The following is a 20,431-nucleotide window of genomic DNA, read 5'->3' as shown; positions in this document are numbered from 1 at the left end:
ACTCTGCAGGATGTTCACTTATAAATCCAATAAACTGTAGCATCAGACAAAGAGACACTTGTTGCTTGGTTAGACATATGACCTGACAAAAGGTAAGGGAAGAGGGAAGAGGAAAAAAAAAACCAAAAAAACAAAACCAAAACCACTCCTCTCCACCCCCCCCCCCAAAAAAAACCCTAAGGAGAACAAAAGAAACATGCCAAGAGAAAATATGACACACACACTTTATACATGTTTAATTTCTGTTGTTTTGGTTGGAAAACAGCTGCAGGTGTCCTCTAATTATATCACCATTTTCACAAATATCAACTGTCATATTTAATTTGTTACATTTACCATCCAGCCTCCTCTAACAGCACACTTCTTTCATTACGCATTTAGTGCCAGTTTCTAACGTTCAAGCTAACTTTCAAGCTAGTCAATTAATGCATTATTTACAAGTGAAATGTTATTAAAAACAGATTCTTAATTTACTAATGATTTAGTAGACCCCAGGCAATATTCCAATTTGTTTTTATTGAAATTGGAAGAACACTTAGAACAAAGGGGAAAGTAATGTCAAGGATATTTTGGCCTATTCATCTGTGCTGTAGTTTCTGTGGTATTATGTCTACCCCTACATCTTCCCTCCCTTTTTTATATTGTATTTTTAATACATAACCTAACCAGTTGCAGCATGATTGAGGGGAAAGGTCTATGAAAAATGAAAAACAGCACAAACACTATTGTGAGTTTTGTTTTTAAAAAGCACCAGGCAGTCTGGAATGACTCAATACACATGTTCACCATACAATACAGCATATTTTGATTTACAGCGCTGTTCTAGCAGCACAGCAGGTTAAGAAGGTTAGAAGTCAAGGGAAATTAAATGTTATTAGCATTCCACCGTTGTTGTGCTGTACAAAAGTGAGTATGTAACTTTTCAAATGTGTTTTTAAACTCAAATTTGTTTGAGGCTTTTAGCTTATCAGAAACTTTTATGAGCATGTGTGTGCTCTTTTGTCCTTCCCATTTTGTGGTCCTTTTCCTCTCCTATCTGCGCCTGTTCAGGATGCTTCATTAGAGACTAATTCCACTCCTACCTTCTCTACTTGCCAAACTGCAACCACCTACAATAACACTGCTGTCATTAAAATGTTGACATTCACTGTTTAGGGACACTTAATACAGGAAATATCTGCAATTCAGTGGCAATGCTAATCAGTTGCAAACACTAAACATCAACATTTGAACGGTGACAATGACAGCTTCAAGATACTTACTACTTTGTGTTTGGTTTCACGTGAGAATAAACAAAACCAAAGCAGGAACTCACAATCAGGGGTGTATGTTACTCCCACAGGGTGGTTTCCAACTACAGGTATGCCTGAACTGTGCAGCTCCAGTCTGGCTTTAGAGGCAATGTGGGGGATGCCTCGATACAGGGTTCTGGCCCTCACGCACCTGTGATGATCCAGCTCAGACCCAGGTGTGCACCTCTTCACTGGGGCATCTACATGCAGGTACAGAGTTCTGCATAGGGGATGTCTGATTTAGACCCAGGTCTCTGATCTGCTGCTTTGGTAGCTCCAGGGATATTGGTGAGGCTAATGAGGAAGCCTGGGTGTTTTCAGAGAGCAGATAGGGCCCCAGGTCTGGTTGTTTCTATTCACATAAAGCCTGTGTCAGAAGAAACTTTGGATCTGTGGGCAAATGCTACCACACCTAGCTAAATGAGAGCTAACCCAGACAGGTCTACACATCTACAGTCTCCCTTAAAGCAACAGGTAGGCAAAGCTGAAACCTCTCTGTGCCTCAGGTGGTCATTTGTAAAATATGAATAACAGTGCTTCTTTACCTCCCAAAGCTGTTACAAAGATAAATTCAGTAAATATCTGGGAGGATCTTGTTTATGATGGCAATAGGACTCAGAGATGAGGCAGGTGGATCTATACCGTTCCCTACAAAGCCCTGGTGTGTCTGGAAAATCCCTGCATCCTTCTGTATTGTTCACCTCTTAGGTTTGTGTGTGTGAAGCTGGATGTGCCAGGCTGACACCTTTACCAACACTGCCATGACCATGGCAATCCCAACTCAAACACAGAGTGCTCTAGGTCCCTGTAGGCTTCTGGGGGCTCAGCACAGCACCAGTTTCAATGTGCAGGGTGACAGGCTGGCTGTGCACAGTCCTCCTGAATGCCCTATGCCTAATCCTTCTGCTGTCTTAGTCCCCAACCACCTGAGGTCCATTCCCTGATGAAGGGTCATGCAAAACTATGGCCATTATCAGAGCATTGACCCTTGTGTACCTCGGGAAGAGCTGCCAATGACAGCAAAATGCTGACCTGACCCACCTCTAGCAGCTGATTCGGAAGAGGGAGAAGAACACAGTGCTAGCATCAACCAAGTTAGCTTAGCTTAGCTGGTGGAGGTGGGGGCTTTGGGTTTACAGATCCATGCTCTCACTCTTGCTGATGAGCCGTTGTGCTGGATCATTGCAGAAGAATTCATCAGAAAGTTTCAGACTTTGCAAACTAATGCTGTGTTTATTCAACTTCCCAATCATTTCTCTGTACTATCTGTGTTTCACATACCGTGAAACTGCACTGCACTGCGCAATTGAATTAGTTGTACAGTGACTCAAAGGCATTAAACAGTGACTTTGATATTTTAAGTACTGTCTAGAAGAGATTTTTAATTCCTTCCTCATAATGAAACAAGCAACACAAGGAAAAAAAACCCCACAGTTACACAACCTGAAACATTGATTTTCTTTTCCATCCTGGGTAGACCCCTCTGACATAGCAAAACAAAACAAAACAAAATCCTTAAAGCATTCAGCTTGCTTAGTAGCAGGATAAAAATAAAACAAGCATTGATACATAATTTTAATGCCACCCAGCAAGAAAGACCCTGTTCTTATGTCCACCTTGTAAGATTGTGTTAGTTAATAGGAAGGTCAGTCTTATGGGAACTTTCCAGATGCTGTTGAGTCTATGGGTGTACATGTCTATCCTTCAGCTGCAGCTGTATTTGCTGAAATGGCTACCGCCCCCAGATATGGGTCTGGTTAGCAAAGCGTGGTATTTGAATTGTTTAGGGTAATCCAATTCATTGTGATTGAAACCGGTTAGGGAGTGCCCACACAAAGGGTTTAGCTGAGAGCTTGGAAGGAGATGCTAACCTTTGGCAGAGGAATGGTGAGAAGCTGCTGGAAAGAAGAAAAGCCCCACTGCTGACACACCTACAGCTGGAAGAGAATCCACATCTATGCCTGAAACCCCTGCTAGCACCTCTGGAAAGGAGGCAAGGAGGAAAGAAGAGGGCTCTGCTTCCCTCGATCCTAGTCAGCAGTATCTCCAGGACGCTGAAGCAAACAGCTGCTGCGTGGACCATGGGACTGAGGTGGGCTCTGAAATGCCACCATCACCCCATAGACAGAGAAAGGACCCGCTGCCACTACTGCCAGATCCGCAATGAAGAAGAGCCAGTTCTGCCCTAACAAAACAAGACTCTCCAGACGGGTTCTTGCTGGAGATTGTACTGGAAGAGGGGGGGGCGGAAGAGGGAAAAGTGAGTGAAGAAATGCTGCAAAATTATTGGCATTAGCTGCTAACAGCACAGGGCCAGGCACCTAAGTGATGACTCACATCTGACAATAAATACATGAATAGTTGTTGAAAGCTTGTTTGACTTTCACAAAGGGGTTTAAGCAAACATTTGTTTGCTCATTAGTCTTGAGCAACACTTTTATGGCAGGAGATGCATTAAACCTTAACATATATCTGCAACCAAGATATTTGGTTGTTTTACAGATTAAGACACAAAGCAATGCACACTGTTTACACAGAATGGCCTTGAAATACCTGTAATGGAGTGAGATACAGTTATTAGACATTGGCACTGTGAATCTTCATTCTCTTGAAGGTTAGTTGGGATGCCATGTCTTTGAAGATAAAGCCTTAAAGGGCCCTGTTCTGCTGCTGCTTATGTGCCTGCATCAGCTTTCACATTCCCTGACTAGTTTTAAAAAGCAGACAAATGAAGTGTGTTTCATGAATTAAATTATACTAGTGTATTGGAAAGTCATTCCATATTACACCTGGTGCTGTGGAGTGAGCACTGCCACTCACAAATTCCTCAAGACAGATCACAGTACAGATAGCTCTGTTTTGTATTTGACAAATATAATCCATGTAGGAAGCCCCTTTCCCCATATATCCCAAGCTGACACTGCCACAGCAACAACAATTTTGTGTATTAAGAGATTGCTATGGTAGCAGATTGCTTGGACAATATGCACATATCAGGCTCTGGAAGGGGTGTGCGGGGGAGGGGGGGGGCAATGTCATCTTTATAGCCCTTTTGTGCTCACTTGAGGCTGGGGCAGCTGCCTGCTGGTCAGTCTGCTGCCATAAGGTAGAGCAGCTGCTGGGCTGCTCTAAATGCAATGGCAATCTATGACTCCAGGGAATTCTTATGGCAGCTGGAAACCAGGAAATCTCATCATGTTTCTTCTGGTAGTTGCAGGAAGAGGGCAAGTCTGAAGTCATTAAGAAATCCCTCCTTTAGAACTGCTTTGCAAGAATTATGCAATATAAGGTGGTTCCAACAAAAAAAAGAATCTGGCACTCTATTTTTTTTTTAAATGTACAAGGAAGACTGGGAAGATATTGCGGCCAAATCCTCACTGATGTAACACTGACTTCAGTGTAATGGTCCTGACTTACACCTATCAAGACATAACTATCCTCAGGTGAACAAGTACATTTAGCCTCCTCTCTGGGTAGCTTTTCTTCCCTGTGAGCATTGCTGCATAGTGTAATGTTAGATGTGACTAGGGTCAGCTCTAACATAGTCACAGACCTGAGGTCTCCAATTTATGTGCCTCTGCATCTTCACCTCATCTCACCAAGTGATAACATAAAAGGTTATGACGTGCAAAGCAAAAAGCCCAAGTTGTTAACTTCCTGAACTTGAAAAATATTACATTCCTAAAATTATCATAAGCACAACATACTCAATGTCCTATACAGCTGATACAAATGAAAGATGGCATGTAAATATTTGACAATATACTGGCATTATTATCATAATAACCGTATGCACGTATTTTGTAAGACAATGAAGGTTGTGCATTACTTGACTTGGTATAATTCATCTCAGTATTTTAGACATACAGTAGAGAAGCTGGAGAAAGCTGTTGTTCTGAGAGAAATAATGACCAGCATCTTTCAATACCCCTATGCACCCAGTGCAGTGAAATGCATTTTGTCATTGAAGCTGTTAGATATTGACTGACAATACCTTCTACTTCTCTCTGCCTTTCTAGATAGAAAAATTGTTAAATCACAGTCCACAATGACTATATTCTCCTGTGAGCCTGGTATAGACAAAAACAGGTGTGGAAGAGAGATCTGGTCACACTGTATGTCCTGCTGACTTCACTAACATCAAGATGCAGGGTGGCTGCAAACCTTTTGGTGAGCAAGCGCAAGAAATTCCACAGAATAAGAATTTTTGCCACGAGAATATTTCTAGGTGGTGTAAACCAGATGTTCAATCTGGTGTTATATGCTGTGGAAACACAGAAGTTTCACTCAAGAGTTCACAGCATCAGTTAGCGGCAATACTTCCCATCAGTGCTGTGTTACAAGGACTATCTTTAATGGGCCATATAGACTTCAGAAGACTTGGGACTACAAATTCGTTTGTAGCTTTTTTTGTACTGTAGCTGCTAGAGCTAATTCTATACTTCAGAAAGCACAGGGAACAATACGTGATACTCACAGAAGAGCTTAAACAAGAGCTCTCTCTTTTCCACACTTAATGCAATTGTAAAAGTGAAAGTTTCAAAAGTAGACCATTCTGGAAAGAATTTCTGCCCATTACAGAAATAAATAAAAAAGCTCTTACATTCTGTTTTCTACCTTCTCACCATGTGCAGCACCACTCTCTCTCATCATCTTCTACCAGACCTCCGATTCCTCCTTCTTCATGATATTTCCTTGCCTCTAACTTTCTCCAGAGGTGATCCCAAGCCAAGCTGCAGAACTGAATAGCCCTGAATTTGATAAGAATGGATTTTCATTCAAATATTATCACATGGGCCACTTCAGCTTTGCTCTTGCAAACTTGACAGCCAACTCCAGAACTCCAGTAAGCTCAACCTTTGACTCTACATTTCCTGACTGGACAATAATGTTTCTTGACCTTTAATGATGCTGCTGTAGATACTCAATAGATTTGGCAGCCCTTCCTCAGGTCTCTTCATGCCTGGCAGTTAAACCCTACACGTGCTTGGGCATGAATTCTATACAGAGGTGCAAAGCCTGAAGATACAAGAATCTCAAATTCACTCCTAGTCAGCACTTGGTAGGAGAGCTGATAACCATGCAATTGACTTCAGCACCAGAGAGAATTGGGATTTGTTGGTTGGAAGAAATTGAGCGGTATAGGAGAAGATTGCAAGGAGAAACTCTTGAAGTAGGAGGACAGAACTCAGAATTTATTGTATCATTACAAGAAGAGGAGGATGTTAGGCAGCTAGCAGAGTAGTTTTGTGGGAGAGCCTGAAACTTGGAAAAGACAACAGCTCAGAAAAATGCAAATTCTTTGCTGAAGGAAGGGGAGCCCAAACCATGGAGTTCATCTGAAGATCTGAACTTTTCCTGAGGGTGTTTGGATGCAAGATGTTTGCCTCATCCCCCTTGCTTTTCTGACTTAAAAAGCATTCATGCTTCATTAAAAAAAAAAAAAAAAGTGTCCAGCCTGGCCCTACTAGAAGCAGATTCTCAAATGCATACCTTAAAAGCTGAAATGGCAATGTTTAGAAAGAGTCTGAGGAGGCTGCAGGCATGTCTCAGCAGAGACCAGTACAGGGTCTTAGCAAGCCTGAGCTCTGTGAAGCACTGTAGGAGGGCAAGAAGGCAAGCTATGAGATGGTCAGGCAGTGTACCAAGTTCACTTTGCTACACCCACTTACTTGCCATTTTCTTTGAAACTCAAGAGTTTCAGGAGGAAAGGACTAATAGCTGAAGTGGGGAACTCAGTCATCCAAACAGGGTAATGGCCTCCTCCACTGGACTGTCATTCTTTTCTTTTCAGTTTTGATGCCATTTAGCATTTAAACAGGTGGCATTTGAGTGGAATCAGTTTCCCCAAATGCTTTACCTTATACACTGAGTACCAAAAGTTATTTCAAGGTCTGCGTTGCTATGTGATTGCAGAAACAGCAGTACAGGGAGAAATGTCACCAATAAGAGCCTCTGGAAAACAGAAAACATTTAGCTGTTGTGCGATTACTTTTCTTTTTCTGTTTTCATTGTTTAGAAACATATAAAACGACTGTAGCTTATATCTACACTTTTGATAGGTTGCATGACTCACACTGTGATTACAGCAAAAATACCAAAGAGGGAAAACATACATAACCCATGGTTAGGATTAAACACGGGTCGCAAATAATCAGTGTTTACAGCACATTTAACCTGGGTGCAGTACAGTTTGTCCAGATTTTATTTAATGCTGAATATCCAGTGTTGTGTTTGGAGTAGTAAGCACACCACGGACATCAACAAGGACAAGACTCGCCTCCTGAATGCCAAACGGAGTTTTGCTGAACTCAACAGTCTGGAAGTTCACAAAACAAGAAACATTTCTTGCCATAATTAAACTGCAAAAGCATTTGCTTGAAAAAAAAAAAGTTTTAATTACAATTGGCTTTTCCAATCCCAGTGCTGGAGGCAGTTGTCTTACTGAAAATTGATGTCCTTCACGGCACTGGCAATAGACAAACCCAGTGGAAAAGCCTGTAAACAAGTTTCTAGGCAAATTTAATATTGGTTTAACCACTGGAGAAAGCATTTTGGTTGTTACCCTATTATTAAAACAGGTTGGAAATAGATTCACACACTCTCTTCTGCTGAGTTGTCATATGGTTGGCATCACAAACAACATCATTTTTCAGCAACATGGCCACCTCCAGCACTAAGCACACAAATGCCAATTGTATCCGAAAACTGCTTTTCAGTTCTACTGCCCATATGAACATTTCCTAGTTTGTGATGAAAGACAATTCTTTTCTAAAGAACAATGAAACTATTGGTCTGAACTAAAGAAATGAAGCTGGGAACCAGCTTTTCAGCTCCATTTGAATTGTCCAAGACTGCTGGGTGCTTACTGTTAGGCAGATTTCAGCCCCATTCGAAGGCATGAACATTAGCAACACTCCCTGCAGCACATCAAAGAACCTGCGTCTGGGTAGGGTTGATCAGCGTTTACACTGTGTTGACTGCGTTGCCAGCTCCAGAAGTACACCAACAAATGTTGCGGCTAAACTACGTGTACTCTGCAGCACAGTACGTGAGCCACAGAGACACGTCAGGCACTCTGGATGCCAACACTGAGTAAAACCGTTTCCATACCCTGGGATCCTGAAAGAGGGTCTGAAAAAAAGGCCTGGAGTCTATGACTGAACTCTGCTCTGCATCACTGAGTGGGCTCACCACAAGATTGTCGATCTCAATATACATTTCGTATATCACCAATATTAAAGAAAAACATTATTAGGTCTTCTGTGGTATCCAGCTGTGGGATTCTAGATGCTGACCAGAGTAAAGACGGGTGTCAACTTTCATCTTTACATATGCACCTTTCCTCACTCTGCTAGAGATCTAATCAAGACTGAAATAAATAAAGCATGATTCAATACATTAGATACTTATGCATCTGATGCAGCCTGACTAATTAATTGAACCAGGTGAAGTGGTTTGCAGATAGGGAGACTCTTCCCGGCACTCCCTTTGGCTGCCCTCTCCATGGGGCTGCGTTTGGTGGCTCTCTGATGGCATGTACTGAGCACACAGAGCTGACTGCGGGTTCATTGTATAAAGGAGCCCTGTGTGCACCGCAGACTATGAGGAAGGGCAGAAAGGCCTGGCAGACCCTTAACCTCATTTCCACATGTTCGCCATGCTGTTACCTCCCATCTCTTCTTCACCACACTCCAGATGCAGAGTCCCTCCCCTGCGGTAGCACTGCAGAGGCTCCACGGTCCAGCTGATGAGTTACTGTGCTGGGGGAGCCAATGCCACTGATGTCTCAAGTCAACCCTTTGCCCAAAGGACAGGTAAGTGATGGATATGGGCACTGCAAACTCCCACCAGAAGCACTATATGCAGCCTACAAGTGGAGAGACTTTCCAGCAGATAAGACATCATTCATTAGGTAGCAGCTACAGCCTCTCTTGAGGGTGGGTGTCAGCTTTGGTGCTAACTGTGACTGGGGGCTGTGATGCAATCTTTGGCCATCAATGCAAAAAACAAAACAAAACAAAAATCATTATAATCTTTTACGCTGACTACTGGGGCAGTGGCAGGTAACTGTGATGCTTTTGGCCTTGCCCATGGTGTATAACATAAAACATACAGTGTAAATATATCGACTCTTTGACTTTTTAAAATGAATTTGCTCAAATGATGCTTTCACAAATTAGGAAACAACAGTTTTACTGATAAAAATTCCTGCAGAGCACATTTCCAAATGAGACCCACACATAAGGATTTATCCAATCTGGCAATGGAAGCAGTTGTACCTGAGTTACCTGACCAGTCACAATGGAGCAATCTGATAATGTGATGGATTAAAATTTCTTAGAAGGTGTTTGGCTGAACAAATGTGAATGGCAGAAAGATGCAAGGCAATGTGATCAGCTCACACACATGCTCTGTGAAACAAACAAATAAATAAATAATTCATGACTGAGTCGTAATCTCACTACTGATCTGGGCTGGATTTAGGCCAGTACTATAGCCTAAAACTGCCCTACTTTGGGAGAGAATCAAAGAGGTGAGGCCTCTGTGTCCTCTTACCAACCCCTTGGGATACTAGCCTCCCCTTTTAAAATTTTATATATGTTTTAGAGAAATGCAGTGCCTAGAGTCTAATATACACAAACAGTTCTGAAGTAACATAACAGCAAGGGTGTTTGATAGAAGGAAAAAACAACAAAACAACACCCCCCAAAACAAAACAAAAAAAGAGTTTAAGTAAGGAAGCAGGTTTCACTTGTGAGCTTCCAGGGTTCACTGTAAACAGCAAAACAGAAAGAATATAAGAAATATATCTTAGATTACACCCTCAGCTGATGTAAGTAGGTACAACATCTTTGCCACTCCAGTTCCTAATTCAGAAGATAATCTCTGCCACATCTTTAGAGTGTTCTTACAATATCCCAGTGTTATTTTAAACATCTTAATTTACACACTTCTCCATGTCACTTTTGGGTTTGCCACAAACACCAGAATTTCTGACCAGAATTTATACCCAGCATTTCTACAGCACAGAAAATCTGGACCTGGGATGGCTCCTAACTGCCTGTATTTGAACTTCATTGTTTAAACAACTTAGACTGGACTAAAAACATAGCCTGAAAATCACTGGAGGGGTTCTGCGGCACTGGAAGAGTCGTGGCCCCTTCTCCCTTGATACTCGGACGCAATTTATACAGTCTATTTTACTCTTGGAAAGACTCACAGATGGTCTGCACGATACCCCATATTGTTTTTATGATAAATGGATATCGTGGTTCCGCTATGGTAAATGATCTACTGCTTCCAAGGACAGAAGAGTTTCTGTTAGGCGCAGCTACTACTCAGACTTTTTCCGCTTTCCTTCATCTCCTTTGTTTTAGTTTTGATTTCTTTTCTCTTTTTCTGCCTTGGTTTATTCCATGATCTTATCATTGCAGAGCTGTTTGGATCTCATATTTCTAAGGATTCCATTACTTCTTGTTTTGTAGATAATTTATTGCAATCTTTATACTTGAAAATATGCAAAAGCAGCTTTTAGACTTTTGGGTCATTCTTCACTGTGGCTTTGAGACCAAAACTATCTCATCACACAGTGAGTCACCAGCCCCATCTCCCTGAATACCTCCACTGGGCCTTGAGGCCCTAGTTTGTTTCTAGTTTAGTGGCTTTCACATGGCCATAGAGAAAGCAGAAATGTTTTGGGGGTGGAGAGGCAGCCTCTGGCAGCTTTTCACTTAGGCGCATATGACTCCTCAAAGGGAAAGCAACAGAAAACCATGCATTAAGCCCAAGGGAAGAGGCAATTCACCAGGATCAGAACCAAAAAGCCTGGCACAGTCTGGCTCATGAGCAAGCACAACAAGTAATAAACCTGACAAAAATTTTAAAGCTCCTTCATCTTTACTGAGGAAGGAGATAGGGGTAATAATGGCTTTGTTCTTTCAAGCAGAATTCATCCCTCATTGCATTAAGAAACATAACTCTGTCAATCACTAGGTGCGTTTTTCCAAAGGCTGAAGATGCCCAGTAAAACAAGGGAAAGTCAGATATGGACAAGCCAGAGCCTTTTCCCTCCTCCTTCAGGTGCCGGTGGAGCAATTCTTTGCCCGAAGAAGCCCCCCATGCCCCCCCCACAGAACATGACCGCGGGAGCCCCTGCCCCAGCAGCGCTACGCAAGCTTGGCCATAATCCAAAGATTCGCACCCATCCTGCTCACCCATGGGACTCGGTACGGCCCGCAGCCCAGCACTGCCATGACGACTGTGGCACAACACGCGAGAGGTGCCGATTTTGTCATTCCTGCCTAGGATCAGAAGTGCCCACGAAGTCTGCCAAAAGCAAATGAAGACTTGGCACAGCCCAGGGAGAGCGGAAGTTTATATGAATCACATCTTTATTTGTGAGAAGTTTGAGGAAGAACATGATGTCAGGTTAAAACATGCTCCGAAAGGAATGTAGCTTGCAGGACTAAACTGAAATTAATGTATGCCTCTGCCAACGCTGCTGCCGTTCCCAGCTCGTGTGACTGGAAAAGTAAGGACAGTTCTAGAAATTCAAAACTACAGTTCAAATGCCACCAACATAAATTGTGTTATACATATGGGAGAAATAAGAAGGATGAATATTCAGAAATGTAAGGAATTCATAATCACATTTTAACTCTGATTTTACACATTTTTTCAAATGACATTCAGACCACAAGATGCTCATACTGTTATTAATAAGCAGTAAAGATCCAGAAAAGAGCCATCATCTTAAATTATTTCTACTACATCTCACAGGAATTTCACAGGTCAGGAGAGCTCCTATAGCTGCTGCCATCTTATCTACTGGTAACTAAGAACACTTGATGTTATTTTAAGGATAATTTGTTCAAAATAGTTGCAGAGAGAAAGACAGAAGATGCTAGGGAAAGTATTTGAGATTACTCTGTAAGAAAGTGACCAAAAGGGGAGGGAGGAAGAGCTTTCTCTTCATGAGAGATAATATTGTTTTCTCACTCTATTAAAGTTTTTGTTCAAAGATAAAAGAAAGCATCCCTTTCTCAAATACTGTAACAGCATCACCCGACACATGTGCAGGATAGTACACATTTAGTCCTCTACAGTGAAAAGAACCTGGGATAGGTGCATGAGAGTTACTTTTCCTATCTTTTTCTGTCATCCAATAACAAAGGAAAATTCAGGTGATGAAATCCCAGTCCAGGTATTTTCTGTACAAAACACTATCTTATTAAGTAAAAGTTGGTGCCATTTTTTCTTTTTTAAAAAAGAAAAGAGTCTGCAAAGCATTGGTTTTGAACTGCTTGCATGAGAACATGGAGTGTCCCTTTCCTAAATTTGTCCGCATCCCACTTTGAAAAGGCTGATGTGGGAACAATCCCTAGAAAGAAGAGACTGTCTTTCATTTTGCCCATAAATGGAACTGATGCCTGGCGCTGTATTATGTGGAATGTGCATGGGATCCTACTTAAACAGCACTGAGCACAAACTCCCAGTGTTTGCGAGCTCAGCTGAAAGTGAGCTCTGCTCAGAGCGGATGTTTCTCTTCTGTATGTAATGCTGTGAGAATGGCAATCGCATTAGTAATTTTACATCACAGCAGACTGGTACTGCATTAAAACTTTTCTGACACAGAAAACAGTCCTGGGATAAGGTGGTGTGCAGGATGTCTTTCAGAAAAGCACCATTTATTCTCTAGCCCCTTCTTTTTACAGATGATTTACTGAACTTATCATGCAGCAAGAGCTGAATGGCACATTAACAGGAGCTTTCATAACACAAAAGCCTCACTTGGTTGAATACTGAAGCTACTAGTCTGAGAGGATCTATTCCCAGAAAATCATAGTTATCTTTTCTTCTACAGAAAACTGTCTAATTTTTCAGAGACCTTGGATTCAATTCTGACTTTGCTTACATCAGCTTTGCCTATTTGACCTCAATCCCAGTTTGCACCAATATCTCTGAAAGGCTCATTCTCTCACTTACATTGTATTTCAGCACAGTAGGTGATTTAAACTTCTTCTGATACGATATAGATATGTCTTAGCAGATGCTGCAACACACTCTGCTACATTTCTTATAGCTGCACCATTGTTCCTCCTAAAGTACAGCATCTACAGTAGGACCATCTAAATAACTAGCACTCTTTCTTTAACATACCTTTTGACTGGCACATACGTGTCAAGATGCAGCTTTCATCCCAAGTTCCTTTTATCTTTGCACCCTCAACTAAGGAGCTAGGACACTAGGAGAGGCCCCCTTCCACCATGATCCTCTCACACAGGCACAAGCTGTAGGGGAACTAGTCCTTTACTAAACAAACTTGCACATCATCAAACCCTCCTGGGTGCTACTCCAGGTTACCCTGGAAGGCACCAGTGTAGCTATCACAAAATAGGGTAATATAAAATGGAGGTTGGAGAACAGCTTCAAGCAATCAAGGCTTTTTTTTCCCATTCTAATCCTCCTTAAATTGCTGCACAGGTGTTACAGTGAATGGGTTACAGCTACTCTGGCTTGCCCTCCTCCAGTGAACTATACCCTTTCCTGCAGCGCACCTGGGCTCGCAGCAGTTGAGCACATAAAACCTCTTGTGGAAACTCCCAGCAAACAAACACTGTATACAGTAATCCAGAAGGAATAAACCTAACAGTTACTGCTTGATATTTGAACATCGTTTAATGAGTGCCCAGAATTCATCTGTAAATGCACATTGTTAATTTAGGGCCTGCTATTCATTAATTAGAGGCTTAGTGGCAAGTGCCATTGAGCTATCTGCAATGTTTAAGGTTACATCAAGCCCTAGTAAATGGCTTGCTGATAACAAGATGCATCCATCTTCATTACTTGGCCACTCCTGTCTGAGTTTGCTCTGCTTCCTGTAAGGGCTATGTCACTTGGAACTGAAGAATTAAACTTTTATCCAAACCAGATTCTGCACTTTCACCTCTTTTTATTCCTTGAGTACTTCCAATTTATTTTACTTAAATGACATCGGATTACCTAACATGGAGAGGAGCAGTAACTTAACCTAAAACAGTCTGCAGATCTTTAGTTCTGGGACAGAGTGTTGCAGTGGGTTAACATTTATAGAAACCATTACGTTTATATTTCATCTGATATTGGTCTCACTGTAAAGAAATAGTTTCTCATTTTTCTTCTCATAAGGTTACAGCTTAGATAGGATAAAAAAACAGAGGAATACAGGAAATTAATTTTAAATCTGGAGAATAAATATCCCTTTTTGTTAAAGTTTACTTTTGCAATGTTACACTTTAAAAATGTATATCATTCAAGGCAACCATAATTCAAGTGAAATAATTCACAAACAGCATAAAGACATTTCCATGCAAATCTTCAACTATACACATGTGACTGCGTCTGTTCATCCAGGGCAATATCAGTGCAGCTAGTCTTTCCCTAGCTTCTACTAAACATGCTCTACTTTGAGCAATATTGCTACTGCTGGGGTCTACGGAGATGTTGGTGAATCTAATCACTAACTTCCTAAACTCATTGTTTTCCCTTTAAACTACAGGTATGAGAACTTAAAATAAGAAACCATCCTCCTTTGGCAGATGGTCTCTTTAAGTACTTGCTACTAGACACATGTAATGCTCCCTGGCATATTGGTTTAACACATTAGGGTGCTCACAGGTACAGCCTACTGCTCTCCTGAACCACAGTTCAATCCGAAGCGTCGCTGCTTGGGATAGGTAAGTGTGGAAGGTGCCTTTCTGGGTGTTGATACTCAGACTGCGAGTGTATGTGGGAGGGAAGGGCAGGAGGAAGGGATGCCTGTTGGAAGGATGGTTCAAGGAAGGGCACCAGAAAACCTTTGTGCCATCGAGTTGACACACTGATCACAGAGTGACACTACCGATAGCGGGCTGCACCATGGGAAAGTCTCCCAGGCGCTATCGCGTGGTGTGCGTGCTGTTGGCTGGTTCAGAAAATATAAATACCTTCTCACCCGCAAGCAAGTAGAGGAGATGTCAGCTGAGGTGTGCAGATGGCAGCTGTACGCCCAACGCAGCGCTGAACTTGCTGGGCGAGGTTTGGGATGTGAGGAGCGCACGGGGAACCCTGTAGGTGCTATACTATGGTGGAGAAAACCCCCTTGCCACTGCCATCTACACACAGATGACATGCACAGCTATCAAATGGTAGTGAATAGCAACTTTTACATTTGCAATCAAATTCCAGAAGGGTTAGTTGTACTCATGTATCATTCTTCCATTAGCCTGCATCTTTGTTAGATACTAAATGAGAAAATAAAACTGAAAGGGTGGGGAGAAAAGACAAAGCAGACATAAAGCTGGCTTTGTAACATTTAGACACAGAGTTATCTACATTATCCATGATTGAAACAGACAGTCTTAAGTCGAGTATTTCTTAAATTTACCAGAAGGATGAGCTGGACTCTTGAGGTAAGTGCTCTTTGAAGCTAATGTGCTACTGTACAAAGAAAGCTTTTTTTCCTTTGAAAAGATAAAGCTAATATTGTGGTGGCGCAGGCTACAATGCTGCCACTGAAATGGAGGTCAAAGCTGAAGGTTCTTTGCTAGCAGAAAGCTAGATAGAGGTATTTTAATTTTTTCTTATTATTATTCAAACAAAAATTCTGTTCTAGCATCCTAAGCTATATATGAAGGTCTCTGGTTAGGAAATCACTCATCTGTCCAATGTCTATTATTCAATATTACATTAAAAAAAATCAGGGGAAGAAGAAGAAAAAACTTTGGGCATCCTCAGGTCAAGGCGATTTTTAAAAAGGTTAAAAGCTGTTCAGAAGGGTTATAGTATCCATAAAGGCAAATGAGATTATATTTAAAGACTGATGGAGAAAAAGCAATAATTGAGATAAAATGCTACTGTCTCAAAAAGGTTTAGACTGAGGAAATGCTGATATTAAAGCAAAGAAATTGAAAGACTTACAGATCAGCCATCACATCAAAGACAGCAGAGTATTTCATTAAATTTGCAACAATTATGTTTACTTTTAATGTTTACTAGGTTTTTTACTTTCTTCCATCATTGTTCAGTTAAATATTTTTGTAATAACTTAGGGAATATTGTGATTGTATGTCTCCAACCACCAGCTGTCAACTACTGACCTCTCTGTTCCCTGCATCTGCAACGTTGCAAGCCTTTGTCCTGGAAAGAGTTATGATGTTTCAATCAAATACATTGTGAAGTTACAAAACCCATAACACGATCTGGATAATGACTGCCTGGATACACTTATAAAATATATTTTAGAACCCCCCAGGGGAACAGATAAAAAAAAAATCATAAACATTGCTCTCTGCTGTTTGCCACTAATTGAATGACTGCTCATTGCACAAGATGAGTGTTGAATGTGAAGCCTACTGTTAAGGTGTATGGTAAATAAATTGCACAGAAGTCCAAAAACACAAAATAGCTGGGTCCAAACATCATTGTGGTCCTGAAACACAAGTCAAAAAGTGTCCTGAGTGCTGAGCTGGGCACAGGATCTCTGCTTAGCCCACATAACTTTGGCATAGCAGCCTATTGAGAAATTACTGTTTGGATTTCAAACTCTGCCCTTTTCCATGCTGTGACTTTTACCCAAGATTTACTAAGTCTCAGAGGCTGTAGTAATTATTGCCAATGGCAGTTGTGATAGATAATTGTGTCATAACCAGCCAAAAATCTCAGCAATAGCCACGGAAGAACTGTATTTGTCTTTTCTGTCTGTGGTTCAGGAGCTTGTTCATGTACTGGGACACCTACATTCTCCTGATAGACCCAATCTTAAAACTCATAAATACCTCTTAAAAACTCAGACATAGGTCAAGTAGGTTGCCTAGATTATAAATTCCCAAACTGTAGCACACCAGCCAGTTCAAAGTGGTGTATGATTTGGCAGACAGATAAAAGCTTTTTGCCCCCTCCCTCCATGCCAATGCCAATGGTGCCCTGCTCAGCCATTGCTAGCAGCAGGATCTGCCACAACTGCTGCTGCATAAGAAGGAAGGTAGCAAAAAAGGTTTAGAAACACCCAGGTTAAAAAGCATCTAATAAGTAAAAACTCACTGAAATTAGCCTTCTTCTGCATGCAAAGAATTTATAAACTGAGAGTGATTTCTCTAGATGCCCCTTGACCCCTTTTTTCATACAGATATGAATTAAATTTCACACAGATACTAACTTGTGCGTCGTGGCTTGCTCGGGGTCTCTTCCATTCGAACCCATCAGGATGGGCCAGTTTGCACCCTCCAGCGTGGGTGATTGGTCTTCCTCCGTCACTTGGGATTGATTCTGCTCACTGACTGAAAAGCCAAAACCTTTTAAAACAAGAGAATGACAAACGGTGAATAACAGATTGTGTACCTTCAGTAATGAATTTTCAGAGAACTCATTCACGTCAAAACATCCAGTGGTCTACAACGTGCTTGTGAGGGGCCATAGCGGAGAAGTTCCTGGTTTTCTGAATAACACGATGAATAACATAACCACGGCATGAATTCACCACCTGTGTTGGGAAAAATGTTTGCACATTACTTTTTATATTATTTGTACCTGTTCGTGATAGGCTTTTCTCTACTACCCTTTGTGAAAGTGTCCAAGAGCTTGGCTGAGGGAGATTTCTTTTATATTAAAAAAAAGTTGTTAAAATGACTTTCTGAACTTGCATGCTTTGTTTTATTTCAGCCTCTGGGGCTTTCAAACAGGTGAGTAACCATCCTCCAATATCATAAAGAAATAAAAATGATATAGAAAAAGAGCTATGAAACATCTGTTTCAAAAGAGGGGACAAATCAAGGAAGAATTGCACAAGTCTGTAAATTATCATTTTAATTTGGGACCTCTGACAACCTTGACAATGCCCCTTTATGTCTCTCCCTATTGTCTCTATTTATATCGTGGCATTCTTTATTTACTGTTCATCTAGCAAAGCCAGCACTCAGAGTACCAGGCTACAGAATTGCTGCAAGTCTCCTTGGAGCACTGTTCAGCCACGGGGAAACTAGTCCTGCAATGAGATGCTCCCTATTCTCCCTCGAAGACCCAGAAAGAAGAAACTCATTGCTTATGTTGCAATTTTGATAACCTAACTGGCAGAACAGTTATTCAAATTTTAAGCTTCTAAATGCGGCAAGATCAACCTGGCCATCCACATAAATAATTTTGACATGATAAGTATGCGAGTGCGATGATAACTGATAAGTGAAGCAATTACTTTGCTTTTTTGGATTATATTAAATGAAGATTCTGATAGAGTAATGAAAAGAGACAAAGCAGACAAAAAGGCGGCTGTAGAGCTTTTGGGCACTGTGTTATCTCTATTATACCATATTGAAACAGAGAAGCTATCACCAATCATGCTTCCTATGTAACTTCTAGCTTCTAACGGTGAACAATGAATAAATTGTCACAAGACAGTAACTGATAAATTGGGATTGGCAGTGCTTTTTAAAAGTGTAAATAAACTTATCAGCCCCTTTACCCTCCCTGAAAGGCAGTACAGTTTGCATAGGATTTTTTATTTTGGTATGTTGTAACTCGCAAGGTCTCCTTTCATTTACCCACCTCAATTGTCCTTTGTCTGGCCATCAATTTTAAGTAGCCACTTCAGCGTAAGAGCTTACTCCAGCACTAGCATCCTTTTTGTGGTGTATAACAGAGCACTTTGCTTTTGTCCCTATGTGTTTTTTACTTGGGCTGTTCTCCTCTCCTAATTCCTGCCGTTCCAATTAGAAGCTGCTCTAATTATGTGTTTTTACGCTGGCTTTTATTGCATGCAGAGGCATACAAAGATATAAATAGCACCTCCAAGCAAAGGTGCCCAGTTAGCTTCTAAGAACAACTTCGCAGGCACTGAGCACCTCACAGATTAATTAGAGTTCTCCAGAGCCATGCTCTTTCTTTCCAAAGACTGACCCCCTCTTCCTGAAGCCGGTGGGATTTTGCTACTGATTTTGGCAGGATCTGGCCCAGCATTCTTTTTGGCAGAGGATCATGTGCTGAAACTGATATTTGGACATTGCATCCTTTCAAGACAAGGCACAAATGGAGGGGGAATGTCATTCCCTTGTTAAAATTAATTAAGTAACCTAACACCGTACATCTGGGAGAGGACAGAAGGGGAAAAGAAGTTCTCCTTGTTCTCTGTTTACCGTTCAAGCCCTGCTCCATGCTGCAATAGCATCACAACGCTGTTACTAAGGAAGGTCTCATGCGCTCCGCGGCCAGCTGAGCCTAAAGGCAGCGGCAAAATTCCTGGTTTGTGGGGTTTGTTGTTTTAGGATGACGTCATATGACCAGTTAGAAATCTGCCAGACTTTTTTTTTTTGAAAAAAACCTCCATATCATACTTAACATAACATATCATATCCATTTTGCCTTGGTGGCAAAATGCTGGAATTTTAGAAACCCAGTAGAGTGTGGGAAGCAGTTGAGAATTTTGGAATAGAGAATGGACGCGACTTAACTTCCGTCAGTGCTGTCAGTAACAACAGAGGTGATCTGTAAACCAGCAAATTCTGACAGCAATCATCTGTCACCCTTCAGCTTCCCATCCTGATATCTGCAGCTGAAAATCTCTGATAATGAAGGCTAAACATACTGACAAACTATAGTCCCCACTGAGTGGCTTGGCATTGCCATTATTAGACTTCAGGATTAATGCTCCACAAGGGTGTATTGGTCTATCATGTTGTTTATTCAGAAAGAGTTTTGGGTTGAAAGTTTATCTGTGCAAATCAGGCAGATCACAAATGAAATTTTACTTTATGAAAATGAAAGCCTACTTTTTCCTTCTATTCTGTAGGAGTCAGTAGGTGATGTGGCAGATTCTATGGCTGTGGAACTGCATAAAAAAAAAAAGAAGCTCTGACTATTACCTATTGTTCCACAAGATCAATTGCTCAGATCCATCTCCCACTGAAGTCAATGTCGAGCCTCACACTCAGTTCAATGCTCCTGCTACTTATTTCAAAAGAAAGCATTTTAATTGACTTGGAACTATCCAGCCGCACATACATCTTGCCTATGTAAACACATTTTTGTTCCTGTTATCCCCACTCTCTGTTTCCACCCATACTGTTTCTTTACATACATGCTTAGTCTGCATTAAATTAGCAAAAACTTTTGTTGTAATGACAGTGGGA

Source organism: Apteryx mantelli, chromosome 8 (genome assembly GCF_036417845.1).
Source record: "Apteryx mantelli isolate bAptMan1 chromosome 8, bAptMan1.hap1, whole genome shotgun sequence".
NCBI lineage: Eukaryota > Metazoa > Chordata > Aves > Apterygiformes > Apterygidae > Apteryx > Apteryx mantelli.
The sequence above is the reverse complement of the archived record's forward strand: the minus strand, read 5'-3'. Positions refer to the sequence as shown.